Source organism: Anopheles darlingi, chromosome 3 (genome assembly GCF_943734745.1).
Source record: "Anopheles darlingi chromosome 3, idAnoDarlMG_H_01, whole genome shotgun sequence".
NCBI lineage: Eukaryota > Metazoa > Arthropoda > Insecta > Diptera > Culicidae > Anopheles > Anopheles darlingi.
The window spans coordinates 20,571,915-20,588,966 of record NC_064875.1 but is presented as its reverse complement, the minus strand read 5'-3'; positions in this window follow the sequence as shown (position 1 = coordinate 20,588,966).

Genomic DNA, 17,052 nt, shown 5'->3' with positions numbered 1-17,052 from the left:
ATACAGCGACACCGGCGGGGTCGATGCCATTATTTCTGCGCAAAACCAATATCACTTAAAGGACGTGGGATCCGGGGATGAAAATCGATCAAATAGTACTTTTGTAATTGGAAATCCATGTACACACACACACGCTAATACAAAATGGCAGATAGCTAGAGAGAGAGAGTGTGTAGCAACACAATGGCGTGTCGATAAATTGATGTTTTGCTATTCTGTTGCGCGATCTTTCATTTGTAAGCTCAAGGATCACACACACCCATACATTCGCTTGTCTAGAGAGCTACCATTGTCCGTAAGCTCTAATCGGGGCTAAAGGATCTTCCATCAGCTGGATCGAATGCCCCGCTGCTCCCTCTACCCACCTGTGCCGCATATTAGCATGTTTTACAAAAAGCCAGAAGCATCGCGCGCGGGGGTTAAAATATCCTTTACACACCCTTACACAGCACACAGCCCCGCTATCTACCAAAATACAATGGCCGCGCTAGAATCGAGACCCACGCAGACAGCGGGAATATCTATTTTCGTCGCTAATAGCTTCCAATCTGTCCCGGCTTCCAATCCGCCGTCAGCGGCAGCGAAAGTGCTGTCTTCATTAACACTTTCATCGTGTTTCTCCTGGAGGGAGGCTACAAATTAGATTTCTTTTCCAAAGCTCCTGCTCATCGGTTCAGCATCAGAACAAAGCGCAAAGTGAATGATGATGATGAGGATGATGATGATGATAATGGTGGCGATGATGAGATCCTTCGTCTAAAGATGAAGGGAGAAATTTTCTGTTCTGGAATCGGTTTTCAATCAGCCGGCAAAGGGATGAACTAGTCGGGGTGGGGGAAAGGTGCACCACCCCCCAAAGGTTTCATACCATTTATCTGTCTCATCCACTCAATCGGCAAGCACTTTTCTGGCTTTCTCCTGCCAGCCAGCCAGCTAGTTGTTTATCGAGGTCGATCTTTACGATTGATTCCCCCTGCCATGCGAACGGGGATGGAATGAAACGAAACATTCACTCGTTCTTTCCGCTCCCTTCCGTTTCGCCTTTTATTGACCATTTCTCTTGAGCTCCACAGCATAGCAAGCGAGTGCAGACGAAACACCTGTCTGCGCGTTGTTTACCTTCGTCGTCGGTCTTTCGTCGGGTTTCCGGGGCTTCCGGCCGGCGGGGGTGGGGGTGAGCTTAGCCTTCATTAAACTCATCAAATCCGTGCTGGATTTTGTGGCGATGGAAGGAAGGAAGGAAGCCTGCCACGAATTCCACACCGCAGAGGGTGCCGCAGCACCCCCAACCCCTTCGGTAAGTGCCGTAAAACTCTCCCATCCCCCTCCACCCCTTAAAAAACCAAACCAAAAACAAGTACCAACAAGCGAATAAATTTTGCGCGTTAACGATGCTGATGCGGTTGGCCTAAAATCTCCGTATCATGCGTTTCGAGGCAACACAGCATCCCTTCGCACCCCCTACCCTCCATCCCTTTCCTTCCTTCCCCGCTCTTTCATTACAACCCTCGGCGTTTTTGGTCGAAGAACTCGATAAAACCTCGATTCAGCGCCCGATGGGTGCCGGCGGGAAACGATGAAAAGGGTGTTGGTTGTGGTGTTGGCCGGAAATCCTCCTCAAACAGGGGGGGGAGGGGGATCAACACCGGGGGTTGGGGATCGGCCACCACAGGACCACGGGAAATCTGTTGATTCTGCACCGTCATACACCGTCGTCGAGAAAGACCGGGCTTTAAACGCACGGAGGGTTTAAGCAAAACAGCGTCACGCAGCGAGAACTCACCCCCTTTCCTTTCCCCCTCCCCCTCCCTCCTTCTAAAACCTTTCGCTGGGAAAAAGGGGGAAAAACAAACAAACAAACAGATGAATATATGGAGCAGGCCTGTGCGCTCCCAGGGAAGGATAAGCTGCGTAGTGGTAGTAGTAGTAGTAGCAGTAGGGGTTACTGCTACGGCTGCCACTCCTGGCATGAAGGATTCATGCGTTTAACGCACACGAACACACATCTATACGAGGGGACGCAAGAAATTGGGGCAACTCCCCAACAAAAACCCTTGTCGCATCCCCTAAGGAGCTAGGGAGGAAAAGGGTGTGTGTGTGTGTGGATGCCCACCCCGGGATGCCAAATTGATTCTGATGATAAATTAATGAAATCAAGCTTGTCTTCCCCCTCTCCTTTGGGACTTTGATTTTGGGAAATGGGCATACCACCCCTTCGGGGTGAGGGGAGGTGAATAACGGGCTAGAGGCGAAGGGAGAGACAGATCGGTCTGTCACGGCCCGAGGGGACCCGTGAAGCGTCGAGAAATAAATCACGGGCTCTCCCGCAAGCAGCTTTTCATCATTTCTGATTGCTGACACTTGCACAACCTGCTGCTGATGCGATCAGCACCGAGTGTCGAGTCGAGTGTCGAAAAGGGAATGGAGGGTCCCAGTTTTCGATGATGGTGATGATGCTGGTGATGAACGGCGTTTTCATCAAGCAGGTTGAGTAAGGGACGTAACAAATACGCACACACGCACACACCAGTACCTTTTTATCACTTGCAGCAAATCAACCAGAACGTACCAGAGAACTTCTTCCGCTCGGTAGTAGGGAGTAGCATTCCAAGAACCGTTTACTGAGAGGTGCTGAGCGAGTGCGAAAGAAGAAAGAAGGGAAACACTTTAAGTTGCTTCCTTCATTCAGCAGATTCAGCTCATTCAGCTGCAACAATTGAAGAGAGAAAAGAGAGAGAGAGAGAGAGAGAGAGAGAGAGAGAGAGAGAGAGAGAGAGAGAGCACCTCCACTCTGGTGAAGAACAGTTTTTGTGAAGGAAACTTCGGAAGCAACAAAAGCCTGCAGCAATCAGAGACCGCAGGACCGCCGGTGCCACAGGCAATCAACGTTTGACTTGAGCGGCTGACTTTGCTGACTTTACACATTTCCCACCATTGTCCTTGCCAGGGGACAAGCATGGGGAGCACGGAACGGTCGACTCGACGGTCGATCGACGAGTTACTTCACCCTCGAACAATGCAGCAAAATGGAAGAAGAAAGAAGAAAATAAATTCCAACCCCTGCGCGCCACAAGAAACTGTTTCCGGGCTGCAGGCACAACGCAGGCGTCTCGTCCTCGTCGTCTCGGAAGCGGCTCAGCAATGCCCTCAGACTGCAACTCCGGCTGGTGTGCGGTGCGCACCGAAGCAAGGCACTAAGTGAAAAATGATGCAACTGTCGGTAGGGCGGTAAAATAAATAATGATGTTGAGTTGGGAGGATTCTTTCGAACCACCTTCGCTCCCTCACTTGCTTGCTTTTCCTTCGAAACACGCTTCAAAGGATGCGCCGTAAAGGTAAGAAAATAGCGATGACTAAGGAAGAGCAACTCTCGCTCTGCTGCTGTTGCTGCTGTTTCGGTAAATGCTGCTGTTGCTGCTGAGTTGACAGCACGTCACAGCAGCCAAACACGCGCAAACCCACACACACACACACACACGCGCGCACACACAAAGTCCTACAGCAAAAGATGATGATAAATCTGTCAGAAAAAGGCGCTCAACGACGTGTCAAGGTGTTTGTAAACAAAGCGTCCACCGCACTGTTCGCGGTGACAGTATCAAAAAAGGAACAGAGAGTAAAGCTGCTCGGGGCTCACACAGCAGGCTCCTCGCGGGGCTCATGGCAACCGAGATTACTTTCCTCTTCCTCTTCTCTCTCGCTCTCTCGCCCTCGCGCTGTGTCTGTGTCAGTGAGATGTCAAAAGTTTAGCAGCAACCAGACCGGAACATCGCGACATCGCGAAGATGGTGGCTGGTGGTTGGGTTTGGGACGGGACGCAGCAAACTTTCGCTGAACAAACCGCGACACTCACAAATGAATGGCCACATGTTTACATGATTTATGCCCACTCCTAACCCTCACCCCCCTCCATTAACCACCATTATCATCATCGTCGTCATGATCATGGTTGGTTCGCAATTGAAATGAAGACGCTTTTTAATGGGCCAGAAGGATCGTTGTTGTTGCTGTTGTTGACAACAAGGTGCGCCTGGCACCTTATTGCGGTTGTTGTTGTTGTCAGGCCACCGAGAGAGGCAAAAGAAAAGAAACGAAACGGAATGACCTTCTTTAAAGGGGAGGGGGAGGCGGCTTTGGGGGGGAATCGTTTTGCTCCGAAATTTGTCCGACAAATTCGCCAGTTCACCGGGCTGATCCTAATGGTGATAACCGCACGCACGCACACACACAAACAAACAGGCAGACAAACAGGCTGCTGAAGACGGAAATGGAGTTCGCGGACGAAATGGAATTGAATATTAATCAGATAGTGCTAAGACACTTTTCGCAGGACCCATTTTCCGGACCATTGCCTAGCTTTTCTCGCGTTCGTTTCTTTTCTCTTCGTCCCAAGAAAAAGGGACGCACACACACACACACACAGAGACACACACACAGCACAGATAGTAGACACAGCAGACAAATTTCCAGGCACCCCGAGTGCTGACCGGGTGCCGGTGGCCGAGAAACGAAACATTGCTGTGTAATGCCGACCCAAGATCATAAACTTCCCTTCTTCCACCTTGCCATGCCACGTCGTCGTCGTCGTCGTCGTCGCCTCTCAATCGTAGATTCCTTCGCGAGGCTCGCGAGTGAGAAGAAGGAGCGGCGGTACGGCGCTCCATATCCATAAATATATTCAGGCCGATGTTATTCATGGGATTTACCACCACCACTACCACCACCACTACCAGCACCATCATCACGAGGACAACCTCCGGATACTTCGACCACTACGGGGTTTTGGGTTTCCTTTTTAGATTTGCGCCTTTGCTTGTAGTAGTGTACCAACTCCGGACGGCCCGAACCCAAAGGCGCACGGCTGTTCCACCGTTTTATCAAAAGATCTTTTCGCCGTTCCCGGAGCAACATCACCAGTACCCTCCCCCTCCCTCGGTCTGGTCCAGAGACCTCCATCCAATCCTCTCGTCCTCCTAATGCACCCAACGTCACCGGACGACGATCTGATATCATCATCGCTGTCGTCATGGCCACGAAATCAGCACAAGGACATGGAAACACACACACACACAGACCGGGTGTACGCACCACATCGCGTTCAAGGGCTCACACCACTCCATACCCTGCCACACACTCCTGGCGCCCATCTTTCGGTGGAGAGTTTTATTTTCCTTCATAGATTTTCCTTTGACCAAGGATTTGCACCCCCTCCCCTCCCGCACACAACCACGGTTTCTGTCAACGATTTTGTGATTCGTTTCCACTCCTCGGTTCCTTTAGCACCCCCCTCACGAGCCTCAAGCATCACGTGCTTTTCGGGGAACTCATTTTCCGTGGCCTACCAGGCGGCTCCATCGACGTCATCACCACCACCATGGACGCGAAGAAAGTGTTTTGGGGGGTGAGGAGGGGACCTGAGTGTGAGCTGTGAGTGTGAACAGCGGGCAAATGGTGGTGGTGGTGGCCGCGAGGGAAAGGCGTGAAGAATGACAAAAGAAAACAAGGTTTTCCCTCCACTGCCACGCGACCCCGGGCACCCCTCTTGGTTTCGGTGTCCTGGTGGACTAAGAGAAGCGGACCAAAAAACGGTCCCGTTGCCCCGGAATGATGGTGTGCGTGTGGCGCAGACTAATAAATAAAATCTAATTCCGTGATTTGTTGTGATAATGAATGCTAACTCTGCTGGCTAGCAGCTCCGATGTGCGCCGTGACTTCTTATTATTATTATTTTCGGGCCCCGAGGTAAAAGGACCTCCTCCTCCTGCTCCTTCTCTCCCTTTGCTTCAAGTCGCACCAGCAGCAGCACCACCAGCCGTACCGAGGTGAGCGCGCTCTTCATCATCATTAAACGGTGATTGTTAGCGTCGTCGGCTATCGCTCCGACTTGCTGGCTGGCCTATGCCGTGGCGGTGTGTTGGTAAAGCATGGCGAAGATGGAAAAACACTTTCCACCAATGCGGCAAGCCATTCATCAGACCCCTCCCTTCCTGCTCTCTCTCTCTCTGCCTTTTCCCCACCGCTGTAGGGGGGGTCCGATAAATGCAAAAAACGCTGCCGCCGCCGTCGAGAGGAGGAACGTCGGCACGTCCTTTCCCGGCACGACGCACTGCGACGCCAATGGCCTGCCTGCCTGCCTTCATTTGGCGCCCCGCGTCTATTCCGACTGATTGCAGTGACAAATAGCGGAAAAGTCGTGCTGCATCTTGCTTGCTTGTTTGGGGTTTGGCCTGTGATCTCTAAAATCTAAATATTCTCCCCTCACTTCCTGGCCACTTCTCTTTTTCCACTCCAGTTTCTGAGGATAAGCGCTGGCGACGCGTTATCGGTACCACCACCGGTACACCGTGAATTGTAGCTCTTTGGCGAGCGAATGAATGGGAAATCGTTTGGGCGCTACCGTTCGCGTTTAAATGGGGCGAATGATGAGCACAACGTGGGTGGCAACCATTAATACTCAATTGACAACAGTGGCTCTATTAACCGCTCCGCGTGTCATTGATGTTTGATGAAGCTTGATGATGTGGAGCAGGAGGAGAAGCGGTTGTTGATGTTTCGCTGAACCGAACAACCACCGTTCCGCCGAGCGGAATGGAGATTAATGGGTTTTTAAAATGGAGTTTGTCGTCGGCGCCATGTTTTTTTTTCTCTCCATCACTCACACACACACACACACACACACACACACCTATCCAGCGCTATCCACGTTAATTCACGTACACCACAATCCATCAGCGGTAGCAGTAGACCTCGAGCTGTCACCAGTTGATCATTATTCGTGGCTCATTAAGCCGGTGCAGCAGCAGTGCACCCCTGGGTTTGGGTTATGGGCACTAATTATAAGCCGGTTGAAGTCCCTTTCCAGCAGCAGCTTCCATTCCGGTGCAATTAGTAAAGACCTTCGCCACCGAGCGGTCGTTCTGCATCGCGTGCGAATTCTCGATTCCGCAATTTCCAATATATATATATTTGTTAGGGGACTCCCTGGACCCGGTCCCGAACCCGGACCATTCACCATTTTGGCCTCCAACCTGAGGGTCAACGATGGTGGTATTTACTTTCGTCTTTTGAAGTATTTAAAAAATCACCAAAAAGCTCAAAAGGGATCGAGGGTGAAAATTAGTTAAACAAACCCCGGGAAAACCTCCCGTGGTTCCACGGAACGGCCCTCTCTCTCTCTCACACTCTCTCGGTGCTCAAGATGGCAGCCCGGGGCCGGGGGTCGACTGGATGGTTTTATTCCCTTGACGATGGCTTTCCGTTTTAATTAAACCTTCGCACCGTTTGGTGAATGCTACCAAAAAAAAAAAGAAAAAAACACGCGGGCAAAACATCTGTCAACCTGGCCAGGGGACGTACGGACCTGGACCTGGAGATGGATTGCAAGATGGATGAGGTGACCGATTCCGTGTGAAGGGTAAGGACCGCGTCGGGGCCGGGGGTTTCGGAAACATTGACAACATCAACAGGAATCCCACGAGGGTGTGTGCCTGTGTGTGTGCGCCAAGAGAACAACAACAACATTGTTGAAAAAGATTAAAAACCAACGAGTAGCAGCAGCAGCAGCAGAGAGAGAGAGAGAGAGAAAGAGAGAGAGAGAGAGAGAGAGAGAGAGAGAAAGAGACAAAGAAAGAGCGCGCGAAAAAGAGAGAGAGAGAGAGAGAGAGAAGGTAAAAGAAGAGACATCAGCAACGTCGTTATGAGGGACAAAATGGAAGGATGTAATTTGCTATGCAGCTCATGCTCCTGAAGCTTTCGAAAGTCGTTAGAGAGGCTGCAGCCTGCCACAGGTTCCCAGTCCCTTCCCTTCTGTGTGTGTGTGTGTGGGACCATTACAAAGTTTGCTGCCGGTTGTCCTTTCGTTGTCCTTCGCTTCGCGGAGCCTTTTCGACGGAACCGTTTTCAATCTTCCTGCAACTTCTGCTAAATGGGGGTCCTCTGGCCCGGGGGGGCCAGGACCTTTACCAGACCTTACGGTATCGAGAGAGCCTTCGCCGGAGTCTTTTTTTTTTGCTTTTGTTTTGTTTTGTTTTTCGAGAACGCCATTTTACAACAAAAGTTTATGCGTTACAAGATGCGAGATCAGAAGTACGAGGTCGAGATTGACAATGGAGGCGCCACAAAGACAAGAGAGAGAGAGAGGGAGAGAGATAAGCAATCGAAGAAGCCACTTGTCAAGACCAATCCAATGGGAGGGGTAAGGTCCTTTCCTCCCCCCCTCTCCTCTCTGTTGGCGGCTGCGAACATCTCCAAAGCGATAGCGAAGGACGTCAGTAGCAGTTCGTTCGTGAAGGTCTCGCAAACCTCACAGTATCCTCCGTCAGTCACTTCAGACCTTCTCAATCAGTTCGGACCCCGCCTTCCATCCATCCATCCATCCATCCTGCTACGGAAGCTCATCTGTCTTCGGTCGTTGACAACACACACACAACGCACACGTGCGCACGCTGTAAAAAGGTTTCCACGGTTGACGTTAAGCAAAGTTTACGTTGTCCTTCGTCACGCTGGGGCGCCTGATGGTCAACGACACACGGGCAGACGAAGAAAAAGAAAAAGAAGAAGAAGGAGAGGGTTGAGACCGATCCGATGTGCAGATATCCTGCGGCGAATATCTTGGAAAAAAAACCGGCCCCGGAATTGAACAGCAACTGATGCTGATGGGATGGTGGTTGCTCTCCACCACGACGACAACCACTTCAGTGGCTCGTGTAGCTACTTAAGGGCAGCGGAAATAGGGACAGACAGGTTGACCGGCCGGTTGACTGGCTGACGGACGGACTGGCGTCATTTTACGTCAAAATCCATCTGGAGGTTGAACTGTGGATCCCGGGAAAAAAAAAAACTGGAAAATCGACGGCGACTACGATGGCAACGACAATCGTGCCGTGTTGGAGTCGCGATGGAGCTTCAATTAGATCGCAGGAGTCGCGCCGTGGAAGGACACGTTTCTCTCTCTCTGTTTGTAGCGCCGTTTGAGGCATTTTCCACCGTGCCAGGGCGCCATTATGTCGACGGCTGGGAACTGGTTTCATTCCGACACGTTTTCCGTACCTATTGCCATCTGACCAAAGCCAGGAAGTATGTAAGCTGCAAAGCGAGCGCAATGGCGGATGCACCACATCGCAAAAGTGGCACCATTTCCGTTGGATTTCTTTTCTTTGTTAAGCCTCCGGGCACTGACTGAGACCATGCTGCAGGCTGAAAACCAATAAGCCTTCTCGCAGAGACAGAGAGCGGAACAGACAGAGAGAGACAGAGAGAAAGACAAAGAGAAAATGTTTAATAAAATGAAAACAGATCAAGGATCCTCTCCTCGAACCTCTTCTTTTTATTCTCCTGCGCTCTCTCTCTCTCTCTCTCTCTCTCTCTCTCTCTCTTCCTGTCTGGCAGCGATACGGCGTAGAGACGTCGCCATCGCCGGCATCGGAACATGTTACGGATGCTGTAAAAGAAACGAACGATTCAGGACGCTGGACGAAATGAATTAAACATTCGCCAAAAAACCATTCGGGCCCCAATTTGCCCTTCGGCCCCTCCTGCTCCGTCGTTTACGATTCCGATGACGATCCAATAAGTTTGGCTCGTTTGTTTCTCTGCCCCATTTCTGCCTGCCTTTCTGATCAGCCAACGAAGCAGTTCATCTGGATGCTGCTGCGATTCGATTAATTTGCTTAGAATTATCGCGAGCGAACGCCGAACACCGAACGTGCGCGCAAGATGATCTGTCAGAAGGGGAGGAACAGACAGCAGTAGTAGTAGCAGTAAACGGAGATAACGACTTCACAGAACTCGAGACAGTCGCTCCAACTCATAAATGCATATCCCCGTTTGAGGGCCACCAGAAGCACCACAACCAGTAAACCAGTGGCGCGGTTTTATTGTTTTACTACTTTTTATGTCGTTCGGTATTTTTTTTTATACTTTACCATCTTCCAAAACCCTCTGTGTTAAGGGGTGCACCCTCCACCCCTCCACATGATGCTAATTTATTAGCCAGTTTGGAGCGTTAGACCGAGAGAGACTGGAGCTCTTTATGGTGCCTGCGGGGCGCTACTGCTGCTGCAGGCAAATGAGCCGCAAAACGCATCAAAATCAATACCACACATTGGCCCCTGTGGCGAGGCGCGTCTGCGACATCGTTGCGACAATACCCCAACCCCTGGTCGGTTCGGTCGGTTGGAGGGTGTGAAACGGTGAGACCGAAATTGGTTTTTAATCGTCAGCGCAAACAACGGCGGCGGTCCCCAAAACGGCGACTGTTCCATAAAATAAAAACCCTCACAGCTCGCATACACACATGGAAACAAGAGAAGGGGTGTGTGTGTGTGTGGGAATGAATGGGAAAATGGGCCATATTTTTACATTCCCCGTTCCTGCATTAATTTGCCATTTCACCGGGGACATAAACGGCCATCCGTAACAAATTTGGTTTTTATTGCATTGCACCCTCTCTCTCTCTCTCTCTCTCCACAACCCCTCTTTTCACTCACCATCCCCTTGCCTTGACTACTAGGCACCCAAGAGTGACTGCAGCAACCGAGAGAGAGTGCGAGTACTGCGCTCTGTGTGTCGCATTCTGAATGGAGAGCTGCTCCCTCCCTGCGTTGACTTCAGTCAAACCTGTGGTCCACCCCCGAGGGAGGAAGGCGACGACCAACTGGTCCGGACATCTTTTACATCCCTTACAGTAGCATCGTGCAGAGGGCAGCAGAGGGAATGTTGCCGGTTGGGGGGTTGCTGAACACAGAACATGTACAAATATTGTTATGTTGTTTTGTGTGTCGGTGTGTGTCCCTTCCGCTACTCATAAGTGCGCCAAGGGGAGGGATTATCCTTATCAAGTAGCAGCTACTTCTTCTTCCGCTGCTCTCCATTCGTTCATCGGACCTGATGCCTGTGCATGTTGTAATATTTTATCTCCGTGTGCGCGCCCGTGTGCGTGTGTGTGTCCATGTACGCTTGTAGTTGGTGCTCGGTACTCCATGTTTTGTGCCCGCACCGAGGACCACCAAGGTGCCATAATCCGGCTCTCTTTGCCTCAGAGGCCTGCTCCTGCTGTATGTGCTCTCAGGTGATGGTATTACCTCGAACCATGCTCAAAGCGTCGCAGACACACACACACGCGCGCGCTGTGCTGAACGAATGTTTGCCATTCCGATGAGCACCACGATGATGGTGATGCTGATGATGATGATGATGATGCCGCTGATGTGGAGCGGGTGAGAAGCGTTTACGATTTAGCATCTTTCTGTTTGAAATGACGATTTCACCAGAAGGCAGTCGTCGTTTGCGTCGTCGTCATTGTCGTCATCGTCTTCTGTTGTAATGTTTACCATGATAAATGGTTTCTTCATTTGTTGCAAAGAATTTAATTTACGTTCACCTTTTCCCCCGGGGGACAGGGGAGCACGTAATGGTGCCAAAAAAGGGCAATTATCGGAGACTAAAATAAGGGCTAGTGTCTCCGGTGGTAGGTACCATGTACAGAAGAGAAAGAGAGAGATTATTAATGCCCGGGGACACATGAATTACCCCGGCACAGGGAACCGTTTCACCTTTTCGAACAGAACATTAGTCACAAAATCCAAGGACAGTGACAGTTGGTGGCAGATGGTGACGACGAGAAGCAGTCTAGTCACGAGCCTTTAGAATAGAGAATATAAATTCCTCATCGGTTCATCCCTTTTCTGTCAGCAGCAGCATCGAGATTAGCTCCCTGGGTATAGCAGTAGCCTTCGCCAACACGAGCAGGACGTTAATATCGATCCATCGAAATTGCTCCCGATTACGAGGCAGGTCCATGCGATGCGGGCGTGGGCCATCTTCCTTCCACAATCAGGGAGTTTTTCGAATCATCGGGGAGGAAAAAAACATCCTCTCCAGCGATTGCCAGTTTCGATGTTTCCTTGACTTGTGTGTTTTTTTTGGAAAATGATGAATTCTCGGCAACGGGATCGGAATTTACGATTGCAAACCTCGAACCCCCCGAGGGGTATGAGGGAAACCGAGCCGAAAGGTTCAATTTTGTCCAATCATGAGCCCTTCCTACTCCTTGTACTACGCACGCTTATTGCTTGTTGAACACAGCGCAAGGAACAAATCAGAACGTATCCAATCCTTCCAAACGGCGCTTCCGGTTCAAAGTCAAACGCAATGTCGAAGACAAACCGCAGCGCATTCGGCGGGCCTAGCAGCAATAAAAGGGGAAGGGCGATAGGGAAGAGGCTCTACGGAAAAAAGGGAAAAAACATTCCGGCATTAAGATGACAACTTGAGGCTTCGGGGTTGGTGAGCGACGAAACCAATCTCTATTTTCCGGCTTAATGTTCGAGGAGCAGGCGCACACATACCCAATGTAAGGTAGACCCGAGGTCACAAACCGAGTATGTGTTCTGGAGTGGAGCACAACACCACAAGCACACACACACGCACACGAAGCGTGCACGAGTGAGCTGACAAATGATAAAGTTTCGAACAAAAAAGGTCCGCACGGCACCCGCGCCCCGTTTTGGAAGCCTCTGAGTACGCTCAGTCCGGAGGATCAGTCACGTAATCCTTGTTAATCGTGTGACACTAACAAGCAAACGTGGCCGTGCTGTTGTCCCTTTCATCGTCCGCGTCGTCGTCGTTGTGGTTGGTTGTCGTTGACTTCTTGATGAAACCATCGTCCATTTCTGGGCCGCCAGCATCGTTACCCATCATCACCATTAACTACCATTAACTATCCAAGCAGAGCACTGAATGCGCACCTCGTTCTGCTCTCTCTCTCTCTCTTGCTGTGGTGGTGATGATGATGACGGTGGTGGTGGTTGGTCGAAACTTTACCACAAAACGAGAAGCATAAAAATCACGGAAAACCCGCCGTGCAGACACCACCGGACGAGCAGACGCCACGCAACGTCCAGCTACTATAGTTGCTCTAATTAAAGTTCGCAACATATTGTTTGCGGAACTGATTTGCTTTTCGCCTTTTTTTTCGCCGGGAAAACTGAGAAATGCCAGAAAGAAGAAGAAGCGATTCCGGAGAAGCGGAAAACCTCTTTCTTCTTGTTCGCTTTTCGAGGACTCGAGGAGTCGATTCCAGGAGTTCCGAGTACCACGGGTATGTAAATGAGCGTGTGGCCATGGCGAGTGGAGTGGCGATGAGGAGTGCAACCGTTTGTCCAGCTCTTCTAATCCACCACCACCACCACCACTATGGTTCTCTTTCCACCGCTGCTAGTCCGACCTGGACACTACCGGATAGTTGCGGAAGTGTTTGCTCGCTTCGCTTTTGCTTGTTTTAAGTACTCCAAGTACTCCCGTGGTCGTGGAACTCGTCCGGCAACATTCGAGCAACAAAACCGCAAACGACGATAAGCAACTCACCGCAAAGGGAAAGTGGGAAAGCATAAACTCTCTCTCTCTCTCTTTCCCTTCTCTTTATCCCTATATTCCTCTCGAGTTCTTCATCTTGTATGTTCTCTCTCTTTGACATTTGTTTACTTTGAGTCCGATTTCCGTTTATGAATATTCATCGTCAGTCGCACAATCGACTAAGCCCCAACACGGCACACAGTGGCGTAGTACCCGTTCTGCTAGTGCTGCTGCTGCTGTTGACAATGGCCGTGCTTCGCTGGCACCTTCGTCCTACCACACACCAGGGTCCCCGAAGTTGCAAGGACGAACTCATTCTCGGACGTTTAATGGAAAGGGCAGAAGTGCGGAGAAGGGCCATTCCCGATGATGGTAATATACTCTCGCTCGCTCGCTCGCCTCGCTCGCACCGTGTCCTGGGTGTCTGGGTGGTGGCACAATGCGTATCCGTCCGACCGTTCGACGCCTTTCTTCATTCATTTGATCCCTTTTTGGTCCACAGCTTTTGGGATCCTGGCCGTTGGGGGTTGCCAATGCCAATAGCAAATGATAATGGTAATTGATATGGTACCATCCCTTCCCATCGTCCCTTTGCACACACACACGCGCACACATTGCAGGAAGGTGTTTAGGCATACGAGAGGAGCTGGAACAGCCTGTGGGCGAAACAACTCAATCCGGTTCGTTCGCCTTTTTCGAGGACTTCCAGCAGTAGTAGCAGCAGCATCACCACCACTACCACGGTTGTGGTCTGGTTCCGGGTCTCACCACAAAGTAAGATTGGCTCCATCGTTGCCACCGTCCTGCCCTTTGATGAGGCTGATGCTCTCGACACTCGACCAGGATTTGCGTAGTGAATGAGAAATTAATTCCTCTATTCCGCTCTCTCTCTCGCTCTGTTTGGGATTTGTACCGCGCGCAGCAGAATACAGCACCCCCAAGGGGATGAAGCGCTACGGGATTAACTTTCCGGGCTTTAATCAAATCGCAAGCGTCATGCCACGGCGCACGGCGGAGTATTTGCCCGGAGTGCGACAGGCGAGTGACACAGTGGGCGAGTGGGACAAGGGAACCCTCGGGAATGGGTCGAGTGTTCGATGATTCGATCGACAGACAATCGATTCCGATTCCGATTTCTCTGAGTGACATGCTGCGTTTAGCTAAAAGCTCTCCGCAAGGCGACTGACGTCACGTTGGCATCCATCAAAAAGTGGAAATGAAAATGGACACCAGACACCAGCAGCAGCACCAGCAGCAGCAGCTGCAAATGGCCGCGTCCTGCTGTCGCACACAATTACACACACACGCGCGCGATGCGCCGCCAATCGACCGTTACAACCGGGTTGCGATGATGCAAATAATATGACGGCCTTTCTCTATCCGCGCGTGTGTGTGTGTGGCCACAACAGTAATATGCCAAATTGAATTACATCTCAAACCGGTAGGCTGCACCGGCTGGGAACGGGGAATGTGTGAGCAACGAAAATAAAACGACGATTGAAAACACCGGACTGCTTCGAACATGAGTTTCCCTCCGTGGACCGTGGAGTGTTTTTTGGTTGGGGGGAAAGGGGATAATATCATTAACCAAGGCGCATGTGGCACCATTGGCCTGGCATTGATACACTTTACAGCATGTATAGGTGCGCCACACACATGACCATTACGCGCAATCGGTTCCGTCCACAATCGGGCTCTTAACTAGATCTAATAAAATTATGAACACAACGCAAACACACAGAACATTTGCATGTGGATCGTCTACCCCCTGCCGTTAACGGGGGAATGAGGGCATTAATTATGCTTTCATAAAGGGATTGGGATAAGGTCCGGGGGTGGTATTCCCTTGCGGTGCGTTGGCGTATTTCGCGCGAGACGTGCGTCGGTTGCACAAAAACCCACCGTGCGCGCGCTAAGCCTGGTCTCGGTTTCGGTCTCGGTCTCGGTTTCGGTTGGTCCGTCGGGGGTGAAATTAATAAAAACCCAAGAGCCAAGCGCCGGATTACCGGCTCAAGTACGCCGGCAGCTACTTTGCAAAGCTGAGAAAAAAAGGCAACAGGAAAGGGTAGGGGTCTAACCGTGAAGTGAAGGCGAACGAGATCATTATTTGCATCACGTTTTCCCGGGGCACAATCCCGAGGCCAGCTTCTCGCTTTGTCTCGCCTTCGCTACTTAAAGGTGTGTATTGTAGGTTCTTGGAAAATGGGACAGAGAGAGAGCGAGATGGCATGGGCGTCCTTAGCACCGCGTGACATTACGTGTGAAAGTGGGATGTTAACACACGGCACCCTCACTGTCAACCCACTCATTGACACGGGAGAAAGGAGTGTAGGAGGTGCAACCACCCTTACCTCTCTTGTTCGCAGGAAATCTAACAACGCTCTCGCAGAAGCTATTAATGAAAAAAAAGGGAAGCAAAACGCGTTGAGAGGGTGGAAAGCACCCTTAACACCATCCCCCTTTTCCCATTTGCTTGGGAAAATAGGTAAAATGCGAAGGAGTAAGGGGGGTTGTGGTGAAGAAACAAAAGGAGGGGTAGGGGATTACACTGGTAAACTGCTTGGTAATCCCCGTAATTCTCCCGGTGACTTCCGGTGACTAGGATTTTTCTTTTCACGACCTACCAGGCGCCTCCATTTCTGAGGGGGAGCTGTTGAGGGGTTGTTGTCGTCATTGTCGTCGTCATCGTTGAAACGTTCGGCAACTTTCCTGTAACCGGTTTTCCCTGGTGGGTGGGTGGCAGATGATGTGGTTCCACAAATATGATGATTTCGTTTGCCTTAATGCCCCCCCATCCCCCAATTCATGGGGTTGCTCCTTAAAAGTGTTGCACCCTTCCTATGAGGGGTGTGTGAGTGTGTGTGTGTTTTGTCCGAGTTAAATGCCATTAAACGGCTCGTCGTCCAGTTAGCACTAACGTATTTACATTCTCTTGGACGGTCTCTCGGTCTCTCTCTCCCTCTCTTTCTTTGGGTGCGTCTGATGAGGTTATGTGTAGGTATTAAAGATTTATATCATCTTCTCGGATCCCCGAATAAATGTGATTTTAATTTCAGATAAGTCCACACACACACACACACACACACACACACACTACAGACACACCCCTAGAGCACCACAAAATCGGATAACGGTAACGGATGGTGGCTCGTACCCTCTACAAACACACAGCCAGTAAGTCAGTTAGTGTGGCAATGGCTGGCTGGTTGGTTGGCTGGTTGGTGTGCTTTATTGTGTTGCTATTATTTCCCTTCTTCTTCTCCTTCACAACAACAACAGCAACGACAAAAAAAGCATCAGGACTCGAGGGCTTTTTTCCGTTTCTCTCTTTCTCTCTCTCTCTTTTTGCTTCCTTTCCTGGTGTTGGATATCATTTTCAGATATTCAGCCAGCATCAACGGTAGCATCAACAGCAACAGCAGCAGCATAATACACTGCAGTTCCTCGGGGCACCACAACCAACCCCCTCACCAGGAACTCCCACTGCTCCTGAACTGATGCATTGCAGATAGACATTCTGTTCCAATTTGTGCGAGTGACTCGCACGGAGGTGTTTCTCGGGCGTCGTGCCTCTGGCCCTCTGGCAGCCGCCTCCTTTCCCCCTTTTGTCGTTCCGGGGAGGGGGAGGGAGGGGGCAATCAGGACAAACGTTCGTTCGAATTTCGATTTCGAATCTCAGTGGCGGCCTGAAGGTGGTGT